At 38.4% G+C, this 27,769-nt stretch overlaps 1 long non-coding RNA gene across 2 annotated transcripts in view; it reads left to right on the top strand.

The window, feature by feature from the left end:
• LOC135179762 (uncharacterized) overlaps positions 1-27,769 on the top strand; it is a 220,740-nt gene that overhangs the window by 86,023 nt on the left and 106,948 nt on the right. The window contains exons 3-4 of one of the 2 annotated variants that reach the window (XR_010304113.1): positions 8,997-9,083; positions 17,820-18,413. This is a non-coding gene — a long non-coding RNA (uncharacterized LOC135179762). Of the gene's footprint in view, positions 1-8,996; positions 9,084-17,819; positions 18,414-27,769 lie in introns of those variants that run through there. The other variant, XR_010304114.1, reaches the window with a different exon arrangement.

Raw genomic sequence — 27,769 nt, 5'->3', positions numbered from 1 at the left:
GCAGAGTTGGGCACATTTTCAGCTTTCAGAAGAGGAGAAACATGCCTCAAAAAAAAGAAACCTGGCTGAAGACCCTTTGCAGAATTCTTCAATAAGTTGGGTTGTTTCATATTTTGCTCTACTTTCTCAGTCATTTCCTGCAGAAGAAATTAAGAATTCTTAATTAACAGAGAGCTTCAGTATCTTATTGCAGCCTCTATTTTAATTGTTCTGAGTACAAACTCATCCTAGATGTGCTATGTGAATAAAAATAATACATAAGCAGTATTATTACTGTCCCTGAAAATGGCAAGCTCTTTTAGTCAATCTCATTCCATTGCATAAAATGAGACACATTAAATGCTATAATTCATAAAGATCCATAGACCAGGCAATGTCTAAGCTTTCAGAGGATTTCTATTTTTGATGAATCAGTATTACATATTAAACTAGTTCTGAATACAAATTGCTCTATTCACTTACAGATGTAGTAGCTCCATCATTTTGCAGCTTGTGGAGGTGTTAGGGATCCAAAGGAGACATGGTGTTCAAAATCTCATCACTTATTTGGAATTTGAGCCCTGCCTACAGCTACATTGGTCATTTTGCAATTGCTATTTGGGTTAGAGCCCAGGAAATTCTAAGAACTATCTAGTGGGGTTAACTTTTCCATTCTTTATGCAGGTGCATAGTTTTGGCTCCCTAGAATAAGTTTTGCCACAGACTGATGACTTTTATGGAGTCAAGAAGTGAAGTCTGAAGTAATCAGGCAGAGACTTCTGCAGTACGCACAAAATTAGTTAAAAGATATTGCATGGATATGATTTGTTCAGAGAGGTTTCATGTATTTCTTTTTAGATTTTCCAGCAAATATATTTTTAATATACCCTAAGATGATATTTCAAAATAAAGCTCCACATCTTAATTCAGAGGTGCAAGCAAAGGAAATTCTTACTATACAGAAGTTGTGGAGGTGATGACAGATTTGCATAAAGAATGGCCAAACCTACAAAAGGTGACAAGAGTGAGATTCCAGTGATCACTCTGAACTTCCGAACACTTTGGACTTAGAGGAACTGATTCTTCATGGCCCTTTGAAAAGCTTGACTCTCAGGACTTGAACTGGTGAGATTCTGTTAGCAAGATGATACACCACTGAACAATTTTCCCTCTCTATACACTCAGTACATCTCATCTGTTGGGAAACAGATTGTATTTATCTTGCTTGATGAGCATTCAGTTGTCTGGTATCTGACAAAGGTCTTTGGCAATAGCCATAAGTCTGTTTCAGCTTTGGTTTAAAATAAGTACATTAAAAGATATCAAACATAGGCATCTCAACTTCTGTGTTGAAATATCTCCAATCTGAGAAATATCTGGTCCTCTGCATGAAGCTGGGTAAATAATGCAGTCTTTCATTTCTTCTACCGAAAAATCTCTGTTCAGACTGGGATTCTCTGATGTCTTCAATGTCTCCCACAATTAAAAAAAAAAAATCTGAATTTGAGGAGTTCCAGGGAAATCAATAATCCACAGTCTTTACACTGCTCAACAATTGCATGTGGTGACAGCAGCAAATTCAGTGCTTTTAAATGGGTAGGCTAATGTAGGAAATCAGTAGGCCAGTCTGAAGTCAGATGACCTCCACTGAGATTCTGGAATTTGAAATGGTTCTCAAGATCCCATTGTGGTTCATTCTTCACTTGACATCTGCCAAGACTCTGAAGATGTTGATGCAGAGTTAGGGAGCTGTAGTGGCCTTCCTTCTACGCTCCAATTAGTCCTGCCTTTCACAGCTTCAACCATTACTGGCCAGTAGCCACTGCTGTGTCTCATGATGCCCTGGAGTCATAATAGCTCCCAACTGTTAAGGACCCCTTTTCCTACCTGTCCTTATCTTAGCCATCTGTCTAGGCAAAGCTGAAAGATCAGGAGGTCATCATGGAAGTTGAAATTACCCTTGCTCACTCTTTGGAGTCTCTCAGGTTCCAGCTGTCTAGGATCTCAGCCAGTATAGAACCCTTCTGGGAATTTTCTGTCCAATGCAAAAGCCAAAGGCAGAATCATGCTGCGTCCTGATTAATCTCCTGATAATTCCAAAGGTAGATGGAAAAAACTAAATTATTTGTACTTATAAAAGTAAAAAAAAAACACATTAGTTTCTAGATTAGTCATAGCTCATGGGAGGTCTGAGTCATGAACACTTCAGGCTTGGGGACTGTAATACTGCATTGTGTGCTTTCTATTTCATACATAAAACTTGTATTCATGCAAAGTGATGGTTGAAAAATTACCCATCTTGAAGTCTAAATTCAGAGTTACAGTCAAAAGCTCAGCTTGAATATTGTCAATTGTGTTATGCCTTAAAATGAAGTGTTAGAGATTGCAGGGTAACACAAACTCTGCTATTCCCCCCCTCATAAAACTCTGCAGTTCCCATTCTCAAAAGCAAGACTGGAATGCTGTGGAACTGAATGACTGAGTGGCCATCATGTACAATGAACGGGCCCTAATGCAGAGGGACATAAACCACCACAAGTCATTGTTAGGTAGTGCTGCTGGCCTGCATAGACTAGCGTGAACCTGTCTGTGTGGCTCTGAGCTGTTAAGGACTGCCTCTCAGCCATTCCACGCTGTCACTGCTGTATCATCTGTGTGAGCTTTACAGCTCTCACTGCACCCACACTGTGCTCCACTGTAGAGTGTATGCAGGCTCTTCCCTGCAAAACTGCTATGGAGAAACTTCCTGGGCTGAACTGAAGAACTGGGATCCAGGTTTTCTACAATATCTTTCATTTTCAGAGAAAAATGTTAACTTATTTTCTTTCAGCCTTCTCCTGACTCCTTTTCATGTCAGTATGTTTATCTATACTTTGCAATACAGTTCTTACAGCAGGACATTTTGTAGTTCCTGTTGCTGTTCCTCACTCTGTTGGCCTTAAGTGATAGAGCACTAGAACTTGAGACAACACGCTTTTGTGTTGTCAGCCTGTGGAAAGCTAATACTCCACCTGAATTCTTAAGTATACTCAAAGGTATTTGAGTATAGTGCTTGTGAATTTCCTCAATGAAAACAAACCAACCAACCACCAAACCAAACACATTATACTCAAAAGCTGGTGAACCTCTCTATTAACTTTAGAGCTAAGACTATGAGCTGTGAGATACCTCAACTTTAGGGCAAGAAACAAAACCTGCCCTGACATGGGACGTGAGAAGTGATGAAAGTGTATTTCTAGGACACAGTATAATTTTTCATGTCTTTTTCTTTTTGTAACATGCCATTTTCCAGGTTTTACTCACTTTTGAGCCAAAGAGCACAGGGCAGTGAATGCTGATCACCACAGATTGTTTTCTAGCTATGTAGATCATTAAAGTGATATTGAGCTGATAGAATAGATGGGCAAATGGCAGCTTGAATGTCCACTAAGCCTAGTGGCACCTCCTTTGTTTCCTTCTCACTTCCTGAGTAGAGACAGCAATTTTATAAATAATTCATAGATTCACAGAATAGTTTAGGTTGGAAGGGACCTTAAAGATCATCTTGTTCCAATCCTCTGCCATGGCAGCAACACCTTGTACTAGAACAAGTCACTCAAGGCCTTATCTAGCCTGGCTTTGAATACTTCAGGGAGGGAGCATTCATGACCTCCCTGGGCAACCTGTTCCGCTGTCTTAACCATCCTCATTGTTAAGAATTTCTTCCTAATATCCAGTCTAAATCTACCCTCTTGCCCTATCACTACAATTCTTGCAAAAAAAGTCCCTTTCTGGTTTTCTCATAGGCCCCCTTCAGTTATTGGAAGACTGCTCTGAGGTCTCCCTGGAGCCTTCTTTTCTCCAGGCTAAACAGCTCAAACTCTCTCAGCCTGTCCCCAAAGCAGAGGTGCCCCAGTCCCCTGATCATCTTCATGGCCCTTCTCTGGACCTTCTCCAGCAGTTCCATGTCCCTCTTGTGCTGGGGGCCCCAGAACTAGATGTAGTAATCCAGATGGGCTCTAATGAGAGAGCCTTCTGGGCTGCAAGCACACATTGCGGTTCATGTTGAGTTTTTTATCAGCTGACACCCCCAAGTTCTTCTCAAGACCAGTCTTGAGCCATGCCTCACCCAGCCTATATTTGTGCTTGGGAGCACCCCTGACCCAGGCATAGAATCTCATACTTGCAAGCATGAGTGCGGGAAGAGGAAACTACAGATGCAAAAGCATGGGGAATTGGTCCATGTAGTTATGAATCTTGATATTTGCCTGATCTGTCTCCTTATGGCAGTGCATGGCAACTTGAAGAAAAACTGCTTGTAAATCTGTAATTCAGCAGGGCAGGGGCCTGCCTGAAAGTTGTGGTCTCCCTAGGTAAATAAGATGTTAGCTCTTTATAAATAGAATAGAAAAAACCCTGGATGTTCATAATCAGTAGAACACAGCCATCGATAGCTTAATATCTGGTAGGCTACATTTATGTGTTTTATTGGTTTGTTGTGTCTATTTGCTTATTTTTTTTCCAAGGGTAGCCAGTAACTAATATTGTAATTCATTTAGTGATAAGGAAAGGTTTAAGGATCTGTATTATCTTCTCACCAAAATATTTGGAACAAAGGGGGACATAGAACTGCTTAAGAAAGTCCAGCACAGAGCCACAAAGATGGTTAAGTCCCTCCTCTTATGATGAGAGATTGAGGGAGTTGGGGCTCTTTAGCTTGGAGAACAAGAGGCTGAGAGGTGACTTCATCAATGCTTATAAATATGTAAAGGTGAGTGCCAGGAGGATAGAGCCAGCTTCTGCTTGGTGGTGTCTGATGGCAGGACAAGGGCCAATGGGTGGAAGCTGAGACATAGGAAATTTCATGTAAACGTAAGGAGGATTTTTTTGCTGTCACTGTGAGGGTGACAGAACACTGGAACAGGCTGCCCAAGGGGGGTTGTGGAGTGTCCTTCTCTGGAGATATTCAAAACCCGCCTGGACATGTTCCTTTGTGATATGCTATAAGTGATCTTGCTCTGGCAGGGTGGTTAGATTGGATGAGCTTTCGAGGTCCCTTCCAGCCCCTGACATTCTGTGATTCAGTGAAGGAAGACTGACTCTATTCCTAAAGTTAAGTTCTAATTATTTTAATCTCTAATTAGTGGCTCTGCCTTTTAACGCTTGAAAAACTCTTTCTGTTGTGGAAAACGAGAACTGATTTTTGGAGCAGATACCCCGCAGTTTTGAAATAGTTGTGTTTCTGCTGCAGTTGCTTGAGTACATTTTTGATCGCATCGGGCAGCTCCCAGAGCTGGCGCTGTAGCAAGAGCTAAGGCAACAGTAGATGGCGCTCAGTAATTTGCAGCATCTTCAGCAGCTTTTCAGAAGCAATAAAACTTGTTCTGTTCAAATGAAAGTAAAGGTGAGTTTAGTGGCAGTGGTGCTGTAATCTACATCATTCTAATCTCCATTTAAGGTATCTGCTACAGAAGCAGCAAGCTGATTATTGATTGGAAACCTACACAACTGGAATTTTCCTTTGTTTTCCTCACAGACGCTGCTGTGTGGTGTATTTGTTAGGTTATTACTAAATGTATCACACAGTATCACAGTATCATCAGGATTGGAAGAGACCATTAGGTCCTTGTCTGTTAATCTGTTGGAGCATTTTATTACTTATTGTTCACTGTCCTTGTTATCAACAGCCATAATATTCTCAGCCAGCACATTTTTATAAAGAGGTGAAATCCTTTGGCTTCAATAAGAAATTATATCTAATTTTGATTTACTGTGTTTTGATGTGGACATACTGATTTTTAAGAGCTTGCTTTTATTTTTCGTGTTAAAAATATGTTTCTGCTGGATGGGCTGTTACATGGGCTCTTTTTATGTGAAATCTGGGGAGATGAAATCCATTCTGCACAGTGTTTATTCTACAGGCAAAACAATTCTCAAAGTCTACTCTCATTGTGTGGACAAAATCTGCTTTGTGACATGTAGCATTATTATTACCCTGCTTTGCATCTCTTAACTGTTAATATTTTTGACCTTAAAGTCAAGACTTAAGAAGGAAGATGGATAAAAGGTAAAGATTCTAACCTGGAAGTTAGAAGACCAAATTCACTTTCTTTCTGCCTTGAAAGACATCCTGTGTGGCCTTGGATAACTCAAGTCCTCAAAAATTGTAATGCCAACAGCCAGACGTCTCAGCCTGTGCTGAGAATATAAGCCTTAATCTCTCTGTTCCTGAGTTCTCCATTTGTAAGACTGAAACAGTAATACTGCTCTAGTTGCAAGGAGAACTGAATTACCTGGTACTCCACTATGGGGTAGGAGGTGAAGCAAAGAAGTACCTAAAACTCATATCTAAATTACTGTGCTTTTGGGAGTGGTGGAGAGAAGCTCTGTACTGTAGGTCATGGTTGCTCTGTATGCTTATGCCAATCAATCTTCCTTAAAATACAAGCAATATGGACAAAAGGCTCAAAATAGCTGAGTTCTGTGCTGTAGAGGGGATTTTTTGGAATGAGATTATACAAAGTCATAGTTCACTAAAATTCAGTGGGAACTAACTTCTGCTACTCTCCTTTGAAAATTCTCTAGATGAGAATTGTGCAAAAATCTGGCAAGCAGAAAGTGTTTAATGCAGTCCTATAAATTTATCTTCTTTTCATAATGAATCAAAAGCTTATTTATTTGAGTCAGTGAATCAAAACCTGATGGCAGATTATCTAGCTGCACATCCAGTCTAATGTCTAGCAAAAGGTATTCTACCTGCTGTAATTTCCACTTCGGGTTGCCCCCGTTTCCATTCTACTTTCATATTCCATCCAATCTTCAACTTCATTGTGCAATTTCACATGGCTACCAAATCCAAAATGTTTGAGTCTTGTGCATGGCTTGTGCTGGTTCTTCCTTCTCTGAGATACCATGGAACAGTTTGTGTTCTGTAATGGTGTCATTTTCTGGGCTATTTCTCATGTGAGGTGTTTGCTTTCCAGGCTCCTGTTAATGTCCAAGATGTCTGTTTTCTTTCTGCAGTCAATGCTTTCATTGCAAAAACATCTGGGCTGGCCCACTGGTTCAGCCTCCAGCTAGAAGCACTGGAAGAATGACTGTCAGACCTGTCATAAACTGGAAATGCTCCTGTCTTTAAGTTGACATTGGCACTGAAACTGCAGCACTAAAACAATAAAAACTGGACCCAAAGGAAGCAGGAAGTGAAACAGAGCATTAGAGCAAAATGAGAAAAGCTCATTTCTAAGAAACAGAAAATTTATTATAAAATGTCTGCAGTTGTGGCGTTCTGGGGGGAAGAAAGACCAATACGAAAATCTCTGCTCTCTCAGTTCAAAGCCTTGCCAGCCTTGGCAGAGGACAGAATGTCAAAATCTGTGGTGAGTTGCTCTTTAAAAGCCAAACCACTGGGTTACTAAACACTGAATCACCATGATGGGGCTTATCACCTGCCTGCCCGCTCCATACCTTTCTATGCCTAACTTCTTCTGAGTAGTGCTGGAAACAACAACAACAAAATAACTGGAAAATAAAAGAAGAAAAAAAATCATCTGGTTTTATAGTGGCAGTATCAGTTGAAGAAAGTTAACTGGTACTCCCCTGGTGCAGCTCAGTAAAATAAAACAAATAGTGTTCTGACAAATACACAGAAGCAAGTTTGAACAGTTTTCCTTGTGGCTCTTAGGGTATATACTTTTGCAGAAAAAACAAGACAAGCATGGCTGAAATCTTTTCAAACCTATTCACAGGGGAATATTAATCTCCAGGAAGCACAATAAACACAGACCTTGATTTCCTTTTCCTTCCTTATATAGACAACCCATGAAATGCTGCAGAAAATGAGGAAACCAGAAGCCAGACAGGAAGCAATATACAGAATGTGAAGCACTGCAGGTCTTGCCAGCATTAGATAACCATATGGCTCTAGGAAACCACAGAATAACAACCATCCTAATTATAGATCAGTGATGAAAGTAAGCTTAACCTTAACCCTATTAAAACAGCAGCTGAGAAGATCTCAGCACAATGGAAAAATGCAGTAGAGTGAAAAAGATGCCCTATGAATGATACTTAAAGAACCATGTAAACAATCTGTATATGGTCTTACAAGAGCTTTGCTAATTTGATTTGTTTTTAACATGCTCTAGCTTTGTTGCAACCCTTGTCATAGTAATTAAGATCCTGATACTTTGCCTTGGACAGCATTTTCCTACCATTTGCAAACTTCGATGCCTGCTGTTCATGACAATCTCCTTAATTCTGCTGATGTGTGATTTATATGGATTTATTTTTCTGCAATTATGACATTGGCCAGATCATTGAAATGCCAAAGTTTAAGTTGTGCATAGTTTTCTGCATGAAGCAATTCTCATCCTTCTAGGCTATTTCCAGGGGCTAACCACCATTTGAGTGTTTGCAGTAACAGAGCTCCTGGTGCTCTCTCTACTGACAATATTCTGCTGTTGTAGCTGATCATCATTTGACAGGGCTGAAGCTCTTTCCTTTCAGAGGAACTGGGGAAACATCCTAGTGCAAACTAATGTGTACTTTCAGTGCCTTTTGTTCTTGACTTTGACTTTTGGTCTATCCATTTCTACTTTGACTTTATCTAAGGGAAAAACTTTGGTCCACAGTGTAAACAGAAATTATATATAAAGTTTTTGACATATATAGAAATACTCAAACTCTTTCCAGAAGGGTCTTGAAATTTTTAACCAAGTAGTAACAACCAACTTATTTTTTGTTCTTTTCATGACAATTTTGTTTGTTTTATAGTAGAAATCTGGGTGATAAATTAATTTATCTGTCAAGGTATATGTGCTAGATGGAGGTCCACAGAGCTACCCCAGTTTATGCTAACAAACAATGGAAATAAGCATACCTTCAGAGAAAAATCTCTGTTTACAAATGTAACTTGTGCTTTGCTAACATTTCTACTGTATTTCTTGTACTTCTTTTCATGTTCTGTTGAGTATGCAACTGAGATAGCAGCTGCTATCACATGCTCTTAATTTACTTTACTTGATCTTTTTTTTCAGCGTGTAACAGGCCTTCCAACAATATTGTTGAAGTACTAACTGGAGCAGTCCTGGTGAGATGATGTTGGGATCTGGACCAGATGCACAGTAAGTCACTTTACATGTTGTGTTGGAGAATGACTCAGTACTTCGGGTTTGAGAAGAATGAATTCTCTAAACAAGTTAGATTTTGGCTGTAAAATACCTTGGGAAAAAAATCTGAAAGTCTTTTGTGTCTATTGTAACAACTAGAGCAAGTGGCTATGAAATGTGTGGATTCACTTGTTGTGAGGTTAAAAAAGAAAAGAGATATTAAGCAGTTCCATTTATCCTCCAATCAAATGTTGTTGTGAAATAGTTTCAGGTTTTGATGTCAGATTCAGGTTTGATTAGCTAACCTTTTGAGTTGGTTTGCTGGAATAAGAAGTTGGTCAGAATATCTGAGTGATATCATAACAGATCTCTGATCTCAGAAAGACACGTTTGGCTTTGTAAACCAAGTTATCATGCTCATGTGAGCTAGTATCTAATGTCATTCTAAACGGGTGTTTCAGCACTTTGGGAAATGACTAGAGTGTTTAGACAGACCTCTGCCAGGAATACAGAAACTAGTCTTCAACTCTGGTTCAAGAGTTATCTCCATGAAATGTTCCAGTCTGTATTTGTGTGCCAAAATATAAAATAATGAGCCAATTCCCAGGAACCAGGGAAATTACTAAAGATAAAATAGTACTAGGCTGCTGCCTGCTGGAATCTAACAGACTCTGGGTTCTTGCACGGGGTTTTCATGCAGGAATTTTCCACCAATATATCTGTTGGATATAGTGATATTAAATGCAGTGATTTTGTAGAATTGTGTGACTGTGGTGCAGCTATTGTCCAGCCATGGACAGGAGAGAGTTCAGTAAGTGTGAAGTTAAAGTGGAAGGTTGGAATGATCTTAGAGAATAGTGTAGCGAATGTAAACAAGTGTAAGGCTGGAGTCTGTGGTTTTTGCCTATCTCTGCTGACTTAGAATTGCCAGGCACAATATATGTGTTGTTGAGAGAATATGAAGAATGTCTATGCCAAGTAGTGTGTAGTCCTAACACAGGTGATGTAACCAATCAGAATCTGAGATGGTTTGTAACCTTCCTATGCACCCTTCTGATAAAAAAAGTATATAACCCCGTGCTTGGGGTGCAATAAATGGATTGGATTTGGATTTGGATTGGATTTGGATTGGCTTGTATCAAGCTTGCTTTCCCCCGTCTCTCTGATACTATGGTATCGCAGCCTATGACATATACCTATCAAAATAATCCTCACTTTGAGAGAAAAGAAGAAAGTCGTTCCTTCAGTAGTCTTATGTTCCTTGCAGTTATACCAAAGAAAATCAAAATTAAAGGGTTAATATTCTGTGATCAACATCAAATGATGACATGATGCATTTCAGCAGAATCATACTTGACCTTTAAAGAATTCTATAAACAGTGGCTGAAAAATGTTAGCGGATGTTCTGTAACAGAAAAATCAAAGTTCATCAAAGGTTTGTACAAACAGTTTGGACATAGAAACAAGTGAGCAACTGCTTGGTGATGAAGGCAATCTGAATCTGTCTGGATTTCAGAAGCTGTGGATCACTCTCTGCAACAGTGGGAATGTTGAGTGAATTGCTCCAGAAATGTCACAATAAATCCTTAAGAAGTAGGAAGAAACAAAACTGCTATTTCAAGCAGTTATTTAGATGCCCCTGGTTGTGTGTCAGGTACAGCTCTTCTGCAGCCCTTTTGCATACTGTTGTATTTTCCTATACCAGTAAAGACTGTTTCCTTAATTGTGTCCCACTGTATGATGTGGTTTTTGGCATATAGGTTCTGATTTGTCATTTAAGCTTTACTACATTTCATTCATTATACTGCTAATATTATGAAACACATCATTATACTCATACTGAGGGTCACAGCTTTGCAAGCTCAAATCTCACCAGTCTTGTGTCTGAAAATCAGTTTTGAGTGAAACCAACTTGAAGAGTATTTCTCTTACCCCCCTGCCCTTCCCCTGACTGCCACAAAAGATGCTAATACAGTTGTGCTCTTTTTTCCATTCTCTCATTTGTGGGAGAAATTTCACATTTGGTTTCTACATTTCCCTGCTGGATCCTTTTCTGTGGCATATAGTTCAGGATATGTCACTTCCATGCATCTGTGGATTCCTGTCTGTTTGAAAAAAAAAAACAACAAAAAAATCTTCTTAATCTTCAGCAGTGCTGAATTTAATTTCTGTATGAGATTTCCCTTAGCTGATACACAAATATTTTATGAACGATTTTAATGAATACCAAAAAGAACACTTAAGTGTTCATAGTATTTTCGTGAAGGAAAATACTGCAACACCAGCAGTTTCTTTTCTGTTGAGTACACCTGAAGGATTTTTTGGTAATGATTCTTTTAATTGCTCAAATTTTGAATAGTGCCTTTAAAACTCCCAGCTTTCTGTCCATTCATGGTTTGTGTTCCCATTGCAGAATATAGTTATGCTGCCAGTGAGTCATCAGAGCTGTTATTGAAGAGAAATACTCAGAACCATATTACTAGCATGTTTTCAACACACTGTCTATACTGCGTTCAAGGCAAGCTGCTGTTCCTATGCTGTCTACTCTTAACCTATTAGAGTGAGGACTGGGGATTTTTTTTTCAATAGCATGAAATTTATGAAGAGCACTACCTTTTGTGGTTACACCTATGTTGCAGTGACTGCAGCCTATGTTTCCTGAACTGGCTTTGCGTTAACTGCTGTGATAAACATGAGAGACCAGCACAGAACAGCTGGATGCTCAGTGTGTGCCAGCTACCCCAATTTCTACTGACTATGTCAAGTGTTTCCTATAGCCCAGGCTGTGCTTTTTTGCTCTCACTGGTTCACATATATCAGCAGAACCGACCACTCATGAAAGTGACCCAGTCTGGCTGCTGGAGATCTTTCAGAAATATTCCAGAGCCTTTCAGGGTCTTTACCAGGCAGCTAGCAGTACCTGCAAAGAGTGAGTTGTCAGCAACTGGAAAACTGTCACAGAGTTTAACTTAAAGCTTTCAAATTGTCTTTCTTGAGCCATATGTACTTTATGACAGGAGTGCAAGGTATTTCAAATATTATTTGTGGAAAACGCTGCAACTGAGTGCATTTGATTGTTTCTGACATTTTTGCAAGCAACACAGAACAGGTCCTGGAGGAGGCAAGTCTAGAGAAAACATGTCTAACCAGAATAGACTCTCCTGCAAATCACTCCTGGGCTTGTGATTGCTTGTTATTCTTCAGCTTTCAGTAAACTACATGAGTAGAAGGTGCTCAACCAACCCTACTCAGGATTATGTCCAATAAGTGAAGAACAGTCATCTGAAGACGCAAGTCTGGGCTGTATCTGGAACAGTGTGGCCAGCAGGATGAGAGAGGTTATCCTTCCCCTGTACTCAACACTGGTCAGGCCACACCTTGAGTACTGTCTCCAGTTCTGGGCTCCTCAATTCAAGAGAGATGTTGAGGGGCTGGAATGTGTCCAGAGAAGGGTGACAAAGCTGGTGAAAGGCCTGGAACACAAACTCTATGAGGAGAGGCTAAGGGAGCTGGGGGTGTGCAGCCTGGAGAAGAGGAGGCTCAGGGGTGACCTCATTGTTGTCTACAGCTACCTGAAGGGAGGTTGTAGCCAGGTGGGGGGTAGCCAGGTGGGGGTTGGTCTCTTCTCCCAGACAACCAGCAACAGAACAAGGGGACACAGTCTCAAGTTATGCCAGGGGAAGTGTAGGCTGGATGTTAGGAGGAAGTTCTTCACAGAGAGAGTGATTTGCCGTTGGAATGGGCTGCTCAGGGAGGTGGTGGAGTCACTGTCCCTGGAGGTGTTCAAGAGAAGCCTGGATGAGGCACTTAGTGCCATGGTCTAGTTGACTGAATAGGGCTGGGTGCTAGGTTGGCCTGGATGATCTTGGAGGTCTCTTCCAACCTGGTTGATTCTATGATTCTATCCCCATCCCACAATTAACAATACTCAGATGACCTCACTCATTTCCTTTAATGAGCTATTTAACATCCCAAGCACTTGCAACTACTTAGCATTTGAAATATATTAATGTTCTGAACATTTGATGGGAGGACAACATTTGAATAATTTACTATAATCCCTCTTTAATCATGGAATTGCAACTATACATATAAAAAGTGCCAACTGCTATCACTCTAGAAGAAGCTTTTCATTTGCCTGTTGGATGATATAGCTCTAACAATGTCAAGTCCCTGCTTTAAATGTATTCGGATCTGAACAGTTGGAACATCTCTTTGTGAAGGAATATCTATTTGACTTTTGCACTTCTGAGACACTTGTTACAAATGTAGAAACTATTCACAGACAATGGATGTTCTACTTAGGAGCAGATACTTTTTCAAAATCTTAATGTTAATCTGAGAAATAAGGGAAACTGATACTTCAGGCTGTCATCTCATCCTTGTATTGCTAAATTTTGTAGAACTATTAGGATTTGAATAAAAAAAATCTATGTATGATGCTAAATGTATCCTGAGACATATAACATACAGAAATATTCCTGAAAGCCAAGAATACTCCCCAGGGAATTTTATTGAGAATTTGCAGTAGACTTTTGAGGCTCCTTGAAGACTCTGTGCTTTGACTTATGACAGTACATGAGGGAGTAGCTTCTGAAATATATGAATATCACAGCAGTCAAATATTTAAATGCAAGATTACTAGCACATGCATCTGGAATGAAGGCTAGCCAAAGGGTGATTTTCCCCTATCTATAAGTAACTACTTTAAGTAGTAATGCAGGATTAAAAGAAGAACCCATAGCTCAGCCTGCATCATCTAATTATTTTTATTGACATGCTATGAGTGAACATGCTGTGATCTGACTCCACCATTTGCCCTGTGTAATGATTTCACTGAGTCCAAAATGTCAGGGAAACATTTCACCTCAATGTTTGCTTGGTTTTTTGAAATGTGTATGTGGATAAGAGCATCTCTTGTGGCATAAAGTGACCTTAAAACATGATTGTCTAGAAGCACTTGAGAGTTTCTGGAGCTATGGTAGCAGTTCTAGCTAATCAGTTCTTTTCAGTTGTCATCTGCAATTTCTAGGAAAAAAAAAAATCCATTCATTTTTGACTTGATAATTTCTATATTTGCTGTCTGCTTGAGACAGAATATTTTGGAAAGTCTGAGGTTTCATAAATGAGCATGGTACTCCATCTACCATCATAACTTGTGCTGGTAAATGTTTCCCAGTACTTTTGTTGTTCAGCCAGAAAGCTGCATTTCTTCATCCATCATGAGGGCAGAGTTGAGGTTAGGTCAAATGGTGCGTGCAAAGTGTTTCTCAGCTGTTGTTTAAGCAAGCTTTAGCTATTTCTGCAGCTGATTTAGAGTTCTTTGATCTGTCTCAATCACTATAAATATAGCGAAGATGTAACCATGATCAAGGCTGAAAGCAAAATATACTGACCTTAGTTACCTCCGTGCTAAAATAATGATGAGGGGCAGGAAAGGAACGAAAACAAGAACAATGAATTAAAGTATAAAGAACCTGATTCTTCACTTATACTAGTTTGTTCCAGTGGATTCCACCTAATTCAGTACATTTACTTCTGATTTACAATGGTGTGTGAGAGAGCAAAACCAAGCTTCATATAATTGCAGAGAAAACTAAAAGGAGACGTGATTAATGTTCTGCATTTCTCACAGACCACAAACAAGTTAGATTAAGTACATTACAATAGATTGGCCCAAGGAAATGTTTGGATAAAAGGCTTCTTCAGGAAACCTAGACTCGATAGAATAATTTGTAAAAAATCCTCTTTGTGAGCACTCAGCCCTTTCATTGTCCACTAGAGTGCTCATGGCCTTTTGCTGGCAGAGAACACTCGAGCACCATGGAAAATTTTTAACATGACATTTTCACTCTTTCCCAGTTCTCCATGTAGGTTTTCACTCCCAAAGCTGATTTGCTGATGTTGTTATATTTCAGCCAAGAGAAAAAAAAAAAAATCATTTGTTGTAGCACTTTTTATAACTTTGGGGTTTCTGCTAATATCTACTGGGGAAAGAAGTTGAAAAAAAGACACACTGATCTTTTGGACAAAGGAAACAACATACCCCAAACAACAAAAGCTTAAGAACTCATTCAAAATCTGTTGTGTTCTATTATTATAGAAAGAATACATAATATTATACAATAAATGTAATATTACAATATTATACAATAGATACAATACACTTGGAATCAACCTGGAATTGCACAGATGATAGAAAACCTCCATGTAAACAGCAATGCGAGCTGTGTCTGTGAGAAAGTTTATCTTTAGGAAAGATGTTTAGTGTTTAGGGAAGACTTTCAGATAATAAAGAAATTGTTGCTTCCCTATCTAGGCCATTCCAAAGGATAAATACCCCTGGGACAAGAAGCACTTTATTTTGAATTTGTTTAGCTTTAACATACACTTCCAATATACCTTTTCCTATAAGATGAAAGATGGTTGCTGTCAAAGATCTCCTCTTGGCAAATGTGCTTAGTAGTTCTTTGTAAAACTTTGCAATTTTGAATAGAAAGAAAAGAAATAGCTTTATTTTCAGGAAGTGCTGATATTGGCTTTGTCTGGACTGTGGGGCAAGTATCCCAATACAAAGAGGAAATGCAGATTGGATCTGTAGCCAAAGATAAACCTTCAATATGTACCCCAGACTGGATCAATCATAACTAAGACTGCTGGGCACGCGGCAAAATGTACTTCTCCTTTGCATGGTTATAATCAATAAATCCTAAGCCTTAGTATCTACTGGGGAGGAGCAGCTTAGGAATGCTAATTTGTTTCTTTGTGGAATATTAGAGTTGCATGATATAAAAAGACTGTGATGCTTACTTCTGCAGCCAGCTTTGTTTCAGTCGAAATGCTGATGCCTTTGTTTTCGTTATTCAATTGCTCCAAGTCATATATACAGTGTACCTACCAAACCTAGGCTCTGAGCAGAACTGGTATCTGCTTTTCTTATTCACTATCTCCTATGTTGTCTGGACTGCAGGCACACTTGCATCTTTAAAGAATCTGTAAACTTAGCTGTAAGCCCTTTAGCTATCTGTCTAGGGAAGATTTTGTTGTGTCATCATTTTAAGAGATACGATTCCAATCTAATTTCAAGATCTATTTCCTCTGTCTAATAGAATCTATATTTTTCTTATAATGATAAATCATGAAAAAAAATCTGAAATAAAAGATATAGGTGAATTGTTTTACCAGAGAGAACACGGATTTAAGGTATAGGTTGATGAAACAATAGTTTTGCCTGAAGACTGGAAGAAGAAAAACATATATCAAAGTGTCTAGAATACTAAATGGAGTCTGTTTTAACGTAGTCTCCTAAATCAAAATACTTTCAGAAGTTGCAAAGAGGTACATATTCAACTTTTCTGAAAATCAGACCATTATTTCAGTGCAAGAAAAAAAGAACCAAATGATTTACCTTTAATACTCCTGGGATTCTTTGCTTGGTTGGCCTCGATAATCTTGAAATCTTTTATCAAATTCTGAGGAAATATGAATTCTCTAAGCCTGAGCATCCCACACCCAGTGTAGCATGAAAACTGAACTCTGGTCTCAGAACCGGAGTAGTTGTTTGACAGCACCTGGGGATGTTAGTGGTCTAAAACATTCACCTCGGTATTCATCAATAGTTAATTAAAAAAATTTACCTATAAAAAGAGTTGTTTTGGAAAGATGGTACAGAAACAGAAATATTTTTAGTTGCCAACAACTTTCAGGACAAACCTACAACCTAAGCTTGTTCTTTCTCTATTTTTCTCTGTTAGAAAAACAAACAAATGAACAGGGTCCCTTTGTCGTCTGCTATAGCTTGCATTTATCCAGGAGTGACACCTGGCTACTCAATGAACTTCACTTAGTTCTGCTCTTTTACTTTAAAAGTAAAAGAATGGTCAACATGTTCATCTTTATAAACCCTGCTAACCAGCATTGTTTACTTTCCATAACTCCTTACTTTTCTAGGGGTAAACCAGTTTGGGTAGTGCTTAGTGGAAACTTATGACTTGTCTTCAAATGACTTACTGATTCTATCTGAGTAAATCTTAAGTGTAGGCTTTGTGAGTTGATACAACAATGGTAATATGATTCATAGATGAAATGCATTAATCTTGGGGGTAAAATACAGGTATGACAAACCACACAGTTTGTTGGAATTCAGAAGTTAAATCGAGGCAACAGTCCTGTTCGAACACAGCCATGACACAGGGACTGTTACATTATGTTTGTGAGCAGAGCTATTTGGAAAATTAAATGCCCATAAATATTCATGGCCTCAGTTTAATATTGCATCAAAGGATGGCAGTCAGTGGCTGATTTACGTAACCAGAAATACTACAGACATTGCCAAGGTTAAAACAAATTTAATTCTTTCTTATTCATTTACTAAGTGAAAAGTATGTGACTGTGATGTCAATGCAGTGCAATAAAAATGAATTCTCTGACACTTTCCAAATGGACTGCTCTGCAAACACTTTGGATCCATAAGCCAGGATTAAAAAAAGTTTCTTGACTTTAAGAAAAATGCATTGACCTTGTTGAGACTTTGTAACAATTAAATGATGTATGAAATGCTCATAGCGCACAGACAGAATATACACAATGCATCTCTCCGTTACTTGCAGTAATATTGTCCTTAGAAGTGGCCAGAAAACCTATTAAGCATGGAATTGCTTGCTTAAGGAAGGGAAGCACTGTATGCACGGGAGAACTGGATTAGAAATAGCATGCAACTCTTTTAATTCTTTTTTATTTCCTACCCTCTAGACTCCCTGGACTCCCAAACAAGCCAGAGTAATAAGCTGTCAGGGTCATTAAAAGGGCTTTGAAAAGTCTTGATAAAGTAAGAAGATAAACAAGGATACCACTGTTTCTAAAAGCTGCTGAAATCTTCCTTTGTATGATCTCTTTATAAATACAATACTGTCAAAAGCCTTGTCTATGTCTTATATATGACTAGAAACAATTGAACAAGGTGAGGTCAGAAGGAGGGTTTCAGGGAAAGTGAGTTCCAGGTAGAGAACTATGCTGGATTCAGTGAAACATCAAGCTTAGAGGTTGAGATAGGTAGGAGTTACCTGCTAGGTGTATATGTGGTCCCCTACAGAGATGGACTTGGAAAGCTGGAACAATCATCTGGAAAGGTGATTAACAAAGGAGGAGTCTAACAGCAACAGGAAAGAAATTGCATCCAGTGAGCACAGCAAATCAAGATGAGGGCCCTGATCCGGCAATATTATGTGCATGTTTAACTATCCCCTTGGGACTTGTTGGATTTATGGGAAATACTCCTACAAATAAGGTGAACCGTCTGCACAGTTGAGGCAAAGGGCCAAAGCATCTGTCCTCAATCTTATAATACGGTGATGCAAAATAAATTACCTGAAAAATAATGGAACCTTTAATTCCAGTACTCTGAGCCTTTAATTCCTCAGTGTATTATATGTGGATTCATTACAGTATATGCACTGAGTCTATTTAAACAGCTAATACAGCATGTAAAATAAACTTTTCTGATGTAGGAAATACATTCTCATCTAAGTGAAAACTGAACTCATTTTATTTCATAATCTGGTTTATGTCTTCCACATGACCCAAGCGATTAAGGCCAAGTGGAATATGTTTTTTGGTAATACTCGCTGTAATAGTCATGGTTTTAGTTTGTGTAAACCTGAAATGTCATTACTAATGAGGAAAAAGGATTTTGTTTTTAAGCAGAAATTGCCCTTTTAAGTTAAGGTTGAAGAAACTGTAATAATTTTTGCATGATGATAATAACTAATCTTGATCTCTCTTGTTAGTCTGTAGCATTTCATGCATAAAACATTGGGGATGATGTAGTTTATTATACCTTATAAACGTAGAGATAATATCTGATATCAGGTACAATTCTACTGGAGGGTGAAGCCTGAAGCGAACTTAAGATAGATTTTGAGTGAGAAACCCATTGGTTAATTGTTTATTAATTATTTGTGGAGGATTAAAAACATGCTTCCTGGAAAAAAGCAACAGAACACTAGACAGATATCTCAGGTAGTTATACTAACACATACTGTGACTGACGTTTTCAGTGCAACTGAAATCAGAATAATGGTTAGAAAAATCTCATTTCTTTTCCTGGAACAGCAGCTGTAAAAGGGGCTTGAGCTGTCTGGATAACTTAAAATGGGCTAAACTCCAAAGTTTAGCAGAATAAGTTTGAAAACTCAGCAGACAATTCCAGTGGATGTGCTGTTGCATTGTTGCTGAACACAATGGAAAACTCTGGCCCAGAGAAAAAGTGGGGCATAATAGCATAAATTTAACAGTGCTAGTTTATAACAAAGCATCCCTTCTAAACATATTTTGGCAGTGTTGTTGAGAATGTCATCTTCAGTGTTGAAGTTTAAGCCCTCTCAGCAGCATCAAAGACACAAGTGTGTGCATTTTACTTGTTTTTACTCTTTGCAGTTTCTGTGCTTCTGAGGCTTTCATTTTCCTGTGGCTGCTTTATTTTTATTACTTTTTAAAGTGTTTATTAGGCTAGGGTTCTTTCTGGTTTGCTCCCTCACCTCATTGCTCACCTCAGGCCTTTTCAATCTTTACAGTCTTTTGAAATTTTATTCCCATTTTCATCAGTTGCTGGCCTTCCTTCATACTCTGGCATTGTAGTTGTTCAGGGATGCACACTGTGAGCTAGCTTAATAGTTTGCTGCCTCAGCCTGAAATTCAGTGATTGCAAGGACATGAACTGTTTACATTCATTTGGAGAAAATCCTCATGGTTAATAAGTGCTCTTCTGTTAAATGATGAGAAAATTGATGCTTTTCATTTCCCCTCCTAATTTTTATCCCGAATCCCAAAGGTTCTGCTTTATGTCCTGGGTTAATAGCTCTTCAAAATTTTTAATTTAGAAATCATCTGGGCATTTGGACAGAAACCTGCTATAATTCATTCTGGACTGACATGTCTCATTCAGTGGAATATCTACTACTCTAAAAGCATCCTGCAAAACAATCTACCTGGTCCCACAGCTGTGAAGGTGATACTGATCAGCACAGAGAGAGGAGTATGAGGTAGTCTTATACATGCAGGCTTCTTTGAAGAGATTTCTGAGATCATGAGGCACATCAGGTAACATTTGTGAAGATAATGGAAAAAAAATCTGTGGTTTAGGCTAGATTTGACCTGTGTTGTGGGTTAAGGCTGATCAGCATCTAAGACCCACACACCTGCTTGCTTACTTTCCCCTGCCAGGATGGGGAAAAGAATTAGAAGAGTAAAAGTCAGCAGATTTTTGGGTTCAAATAAGTCCACTTTAGTAGGTACAACCAACCAACAAAAGGAATTAATTCAGCACTTCCCACTGACAGGCAGTTTGTTCAGCCATCCCCAGGGAAGCCAGGCTCCATCACACATAACTGTTACATGGAAAGACAAATGCCATAACATTGAATGTCTCCCCTCTTCCTTCTTCTCCACTTGTCTTTTATTGCTAAGCATCACATCATATGGTATGGAGCATCCCTTTGCTCAGTTAGGGTCAGCCATCCCAGCTGTATTCTCTTCCATTTTGCTGTGCAACCCCCAGGCTGTTCCCTGATGGGGCAGGATGAGAAGCAGAAAAGGCCTTGGGTCTGCTCAGCAATAGCTGAAACAACCCTGTGTTATCAACACTATTTCAGACGTAGACCCCAAACATAGCCCCAGACTACTTTTCTTACATCAGTTTTGTAAGGCAGGAAATGCTGTTTTCTTTAGCATATTAAGAACAGAAACACCAATTACAGTTCATTGTAATTTGAGGTTCACAGCTGGATTTGGGCAACATATATTCAAAGGTTTCTTTGCTAGTGCAGGAATCAGCAGCAGTGTGATGACTTTACTGTGGCATTTTGCCCAAGCTCATTTGACTTGAACTAGTTCCTTCCAAGTTTGATTTTGATATTTAAATAAACCTTAGGCTTTTGCCCAATGTCCTTCATCGAATCGCTAGCAAATCAAAACTTAAATATGAGTCCTGTCAATATTCTTGTTTGTGACTGAAAGATGTAACACTAAGTTATTATTTGAATATTTCACAAATTAGGTGTGGTGTTTTCTGCTGTTCCCCCTGCCCCATCCCCTGCTTTACCTATGGCTAAGAGGAAAAGAGGGTCTTATTTCAGTAAAAAGCACTGAGCTTTTCATTTCACACTTTTATGTGGTATATAAAAGTATTTCTATGCAAGAGTTTATTAGACTGTGTGCAGCTCTGATGTATCCTGAAAATAAACATTTGAACTCCCGTAAACTTCACTACTACTACCAAGTAGTATGAAAGTGTTGTTGATACAGAGGCTTATTAATTACTAGTATAGTCTTTGTAATTGCCTAGTCAAGAAATTGATGAACAAAGTCATTTCAGGAAGCAATCAGTTTGAAATCTAATTTGTTGGCGAAATGAACCATATAAACAAAATGCCACTTACAGTTTGACTAAAATGAGATGTGCTTAACGAGCTTATCATCATCTGTGAGATTCATCATGATGGGTCACAGTTACATAAAATGTTATAAATCTGAACCAATGCACATAAAGCTGAAATATAATATTGTATTCTGGAAAGAATAAAATATAAAACAGATGGCTGCCCCATGGAAACATCCTTAAATCTCACATCTTCTACTCATTGGATTTTGGGCAGATGAACTGAAACTGGGGAGGGGGAGAAGCAGGAAGCAGGTAGCCTTTCCACATTGCATTTTGCCTTATTATGCATATTGGAAGATGAAACTTGGGGTGCGGATGTTCAGGATTCCAGCAGGCAAACATAGGTCCTTTTGGAGCAAAGTACTGGACAGTTTTCCTTCTTTGTCTTGCACAGCTCCAGAGACAATTGTTTGACACAAAATATAGATTTCTTCAGGTAACATTGTGGAAGTTTAAGGATTTGACACTATATTTTGGGGGGTTTTGTATAAGCAAAGTTGTAGTTGAAAATGATGAGATGATGAGGGACTGACCTGTCTGAGATAATATGAAATTTAGTTTCTACTTCATCAGTGCTCAGCTAACCAGATAACACATCTTATCTCTTTTAACTCACGAGCCCACTTTTCTTTGAAATGTCTAAATCAGGAAACCTGCACTAACACATTTCCCATTTAACATCAGGTAATTGAATATTTCCCAGAAATCCCCTTCTAGAGAGTTATTTCTAAAAGTTTGTGGAAAAAGCTTTGCTTAAACATGAAAATGCTCTCTTGCGAATAGTGAGGGAATAAAGTCCTGTGTACAAACAAACTTAAACTTTGCTTGGAGCTCCAGAAGAAAGGAAGAAGAGTATTCAAAAAGATGGAAAGTAATGGAGGAGGAGAGCAAATATATTTGCTACATATATTTTTTTTTCTAAGAAAGATATCTATATAGAGATGTTAATGTGTCTATGACCTATGCTGATATATGTGTGTTGTGTGTGTGTAGATACTTCTTTATGTAAGTAGGAATGTCATATATACTTACATATGTATGCATGTCTTGAGAGCGATATGATTGCTCTGCTGAAGCCCTTTGATCTGGGGAAAGATGTTCTCCTGGTGCAGGAACAATAAATCAAACAAAGTCAATCACTGGTAAAAAAAAAATCTTAAAATTAAAGTCTTCAAAAGAGATAAAATGTAACTTTAGAGAGCTTTTTATCCCTCTTTACCTCCCCTTTCCCCCTCTTTTTGTCATTATAAGACTGGGAAGCAAAGGGAATTATCTCAGGTAGGAGACTGGATTGTGATTTCACTTACAGCAATCTAAATTCATTGGTTTCAGTTCAATTATTCCAGACTGCCAACAGCACAACAGAGAGCAGAATCAATCCCCTAGTCATCGAAGTGTTACCTGATGGTTTTTAAGATAGGAAGAGTCTTTTGAGCTCAGAGGACAGTATCTCAAAGTAGTGTGTGTATGAGTGAGAGAGATAGAATAGCAAATTAAAGTCACTACTGCAAAAGTATCTCTTCCTTTGCCCAGACAAATATTGCTGAACTCACAGAAATAAGAAAGGAAAAAAAAGGAGAAAAAAAAAAAAAAGAAAGAAAGAGATTTTCAGGAACATGTTGAGCAATGTGTGGATTAACGTAGCAAGGAAGGAACAACTGTCAGATAAACTCTGTCAGAAACCTGCAGGAGGGATGTCATCCTGTCCCTGGTACCTGAGCTAACCAAAGGGCCCTGGGGTATCTCATCCTGCTTGGGGCCTCACAGAATGGAGGCTACTTGTGTCTGTCACACAGGTCCTTGGCTGTGTCTCTTGGCTACATTATTGTCTAGCACAGTGCTGGGGAAAGATATTCTAATTTCTTTAGGTTTTCTGCCTCACAACTTTTGAAATGGATTCAGAGGCTAGAGAGAACTTTATTTTCCAAAGGAGGGGAAAACAAACCAGATATTACACTCTGCCTAGTACGGATGGAGCCAAAGAAGATCCTCATTGGAAAACTGAATTAACATCACCTTGGGTAGGAAAGTTTAAAAGTTGACAAGAAGATTTTGTCTTTAAAGCTGTGGTCCTTCATGATTGCATCCCTAAGATTTGTGTGCTTTCTGCAGGTACAGCTAGCTCTCAGCTGCAAATCCTCAAGGAAGCTGTCAGGCAGCTGGAGGCTCAGCTGATTTCCAGCTATAAATAAGTGTAGCTTTAAATGATTTCAGCAGCATTGTCTCTCCTGTTGTGTTTATAGCACCCTGTAAGCGGCAGGGCTTGGCTAAGCCTGCAAATGCAAAATGGAAAACCTGAGAGCTCAAGATAGCTGTATTTTTGTGTTTTCTACCAAACGGAGAAGTTTTTAGGAGGGTACAGTTGTAGAACAGGGGACAGAAATGATAATTTTATATTCATCAAATGATTCTACTAAAAGAAAACTAAATAAAGGAATTTCTTTTAAGAGCAGGAACTAAATTAGACTCATTGCTGTAGTCTTCTTGACCAGGTTATCTAATTTTCAATAATAAATATGCTGAAATAATTTCTTGCATGACTCAGTTTGTAATTATAACAACTATGGGAATAAACAGTTCCATTTAATTTATTCTAAGGGCAAGGGCACCAGTGGCAGATAGATTCACAAATACACCAGCACCCTCATGCAGACAATTAAAGCCTTTCCTAAAGTACATGAAAGCAATTTATGTGCATTAGTCCATCCTTTCCTAATTTAAGGTTTATGACCCTTGTAATATCAAGATATATGAATTTCAAGGATTATGCATGTCCTTGGATCAAATTTCTCAATAGTCAATGAAGTGTAACAATTAATTATAATAAATAATACAAGTAGAACTCATGACAAAAGACTGGGTCAGTAACTGGACAAGGCTTCTACTCAGCTTATTTAATATGCAGGAAAGTAAGAACAAGAAATTTGCTACAAAGGATTTTAGATCTATGTTACATGACAAAGAAGAAAGGCAACTTCTTTTCACGGTGCTCTTTCTTAGATATTGACAAGTTTACACAGTATGTCTAAGAGAATTCTGTTACTGGACTACCTTTGACTGCATCTCATGCATCAAATGCTGGTATAACCTTTGCTTTGCTGTTGGTAATACTGACTATGAAATGAACTTTTAACATCTACTGGTAGTGTGATCTATGTTAAGTCCTTATGCTCAGTTATCCAAGTAATTTACCATGCATTCAGATCATGATGATAGGACTTCCCATGTTAGAGCATGTATACAAGAATTCTGCACATCATCTATAAAGGCAAAAATGCAGACTGTTTTTTTGGGTGTGTGCATCCTTTCTTGTGAAATCACAGAATTGTTTTGATTGGAAAAGACATTTAAGATCATCATGTCCAACCACTTAGCCAGCACTACCAGGACATCACTAAACCATGTCCCCCAGCACCGCATCTATAGTCTTTCAAATACTTTTGGAGATAGTGATGCATCTGCTTTCCTGGGCAGCCTGTTCTGTGCTCAAGAACTGCAGGGGTGTTGGACTATATGACCTCTAGAGATCCCTTCCAACCCAGTGCGTTCTATAGTTCTATGTCTCTGTGAGTATCTTTTCCCTAACGTCTGACCTAAATATCCTCTGGTGCAACTTGGTGCCATTTCCTCTCATCCTATATTTTGTTACTTGGAAGAATTGACCTTTCAGACACCTTTTGTGTTCACACTCTGTGTGTGCACAAAGACATGTGTCTCTGCCTGCACACACGTGTGTATATAAATTATTTGCTTAAGCCCAAAGATGGATTTAGTAACAAAGCCAGGAAAAAAAAGTATGTCTTCTAATTTTAATAGTACTTCTCTCTTCAGTGAACTACATTTAATAACCTCTGGCTTAACTTCAATTTTTGATATTAAGCAGATATCTTTGAACAAGGTTAGTCAGTCTAAATTAGATCTGATTTTCTAACATGTCCTGTCATTACTACACTATTGCATAAATAGCCAGTTGCACTTTTACCCACAGAGATGATTCAAAGTGTATGGCTATTAAATGCTCATGAACGTTTCATAATGGAGAGAAGAGATAAGTCTTTCTTAAAAAAAAAAATCAAAGTAAAAAGATGATTATTATTTTTTTCCTTTTTACTGATTCTCCTAATAATTCCTATTCCAGGAAATGCTCCTTGAGTGATTTAACGTAAGACAAAGTATAGACTCAATGCTTTTGCTCACAGCCTCTGCTAGCTTCCTATTTTCCTTCAAAATACATTGCAAGGTTTCTGAAGTGGTTTGGCTGATGTGCCTACACTGTTGTTTTGAAATCTGTTCTTCACCCCACTGCAATGTCTGAAGCGTGTAAGTGAATACATTTACTCTAATAGGCACATTTAGCAGATAATAGGCTTGACATGATGTCCTTAAGTAGAAGATGTTCAGAGTTAGTTATTCAACAACATGACCTCATAAGACACAATTTAAAAGCAACATTTTTACCCCAGTTGAGCATGCATATATAATTTAGCTTGGTTTTGGTACAAATGCTAATGGTAGTCTTTAATAATCTGACGTGATAAGAATATTTAGTCTCTGAATTGTTCTGCATATGTATTACAGTTAGTCCTTGCTTGGATTTTTTTAATGTTTCTTCTGGAAAGAGTTTTATACTTATTAGTTATAGAAAATTAATTTTCCACAGAGTATTTTATGATAAATAAAATACTTTACCTTATCTATTCTTTTCATTAACAAATAGACAAGCAATATTCTTCATTTCCTAGTTTACTCTTTAGAGCTCAGCTCACAGGTAGAAATTTGTGCCATGTGACTCAGTGCCAGTGCAGGGTTTTTATTGAACCATTTGTCTACCAAATTAATAAGAAATCTATCACAATCAGAAGGCTAAGGTGTGCTCTAATCAAAGCTTGGTATTTCAATATTTACCTTAACATCCAGTTGAAATAATAATGTAGTGAAATTCTTTGCTTTTTTAAAATGGGATTTTATTTTTAAAGAAGTCTCAAAATTGTGTTCTTGTCCTAAGCACACAATAATTACTGCATGAGCAGAAGATATCTACATTTTCATGTTTATAGATAGTCTGAAATGGTGTTTGAAGGGTTAAAAGTGCAGTGCTGAACACAAAGTGATCAGATTTTCAGAGGAATAATGGTGATGCATACAAAGAATGGACTTGGTGCATGGTGAGGGGGTTATATAGAGGCAGACAGAAAGGTTCATGCAAAGAGGTGCAAGAAGCTGTGTTATGAGATGACCAATGAATGCTCAGCACCTTCCTGAACCAAGTCCTGATTTATTCTCAATTTCCTGCCTTTAACATAGGAACTAAATTATTTTTAAAGAGGAGGTGAAAGTGTCATTCATCTTTTGGTTTCTTTTTCTTAACCTTCAAATTATATGGCTTCTGGCACAGTAGTATTTCCTAGTTCAAGCCCTTTGCTTTTATTTTTATTTGGGCCCAGTGGCTTTATTTTGTGTTTTGAAGGCTTTTATTCCAATTACTTTGAATTCTCTCCCTTTTCTTTCCCCAGTTATCCATCAAAACTTTCCTGAGTAGGTTTGTCTCTTTGTCCCTTTTTCTTCACAGTGTTCCTTAATTGTTCTTCTCTCCTTCAGCTTAGCTATGATTGTTCGTTCCTCATCCACCTACTTACTTGCTTTACTTTTCTCCTCATGCTAACAGTCGCCCACGTACATGGTTTTATTTCATTCCATTCCATTCACCATTTTGTCTCTTTCCTGTTCAACTCAGTTGCCCACTAATTCATGCCTTATTCTGCCTCACACTTGCAGTTGCTCATTCACTCCATTTTAGCAATCAGGGGAAAATGCAAAGAGAGTAGATGGAAAAGGGAGGCATGAAGAGTGAGAAGACATAGGCTGTGAAAAGGATGGAAGTGAACTGCTGAACAGAGGAGATCAAAGAGATAGGAAAGGAAATCTGGCAGAATGAGAAATTCTTGGGGTGTCAGGAAAGCAATTGTCATTGGGGTGAGTGTGCTTGGGGGAGCAGATGGTAGAGAGATTTTGAGACTGGATAGATGAAAAATTGCTGTTGCAAAGAACTTGAGTGTGCTCTGGGATCAACTTGGTGTGGTAACTCTGTGTGGAGGGTTAAGTTCAAAAGACTTCTTTTTAAACATGATAACTGAATTCCAGCTTTCTACCTCAGAATTCTAAATTGTAATTTTTAGACTGTCACAAGACTATCATGGTGAACACCAGCAGAGTCACCAGGTGTTTCTGTTCACCATTCCATTTTGGCCTTATTTGTGTATTCCTC

Source organism: Pogoniulus pusillus, chromosome 11 (genome assembly GCF_015220805.1).
Source record: "Pogoniulus pusillus isolate bPogPus1 chromosome 11, bPogPus1.pri, whole genome shotgun sequence".
In the NCBI taxonomy this organism is placed as follows: Eukaryota; Metazoa; Chordata; class Aves; order Piciformes; family Lybiidae; genus Pogoniulus; species Pogoniulus pusillus.
Note: the sequence above shows the minus strand (reverse complement) of the source record. Positions and strands in the feature narration are given on the sequence as shown.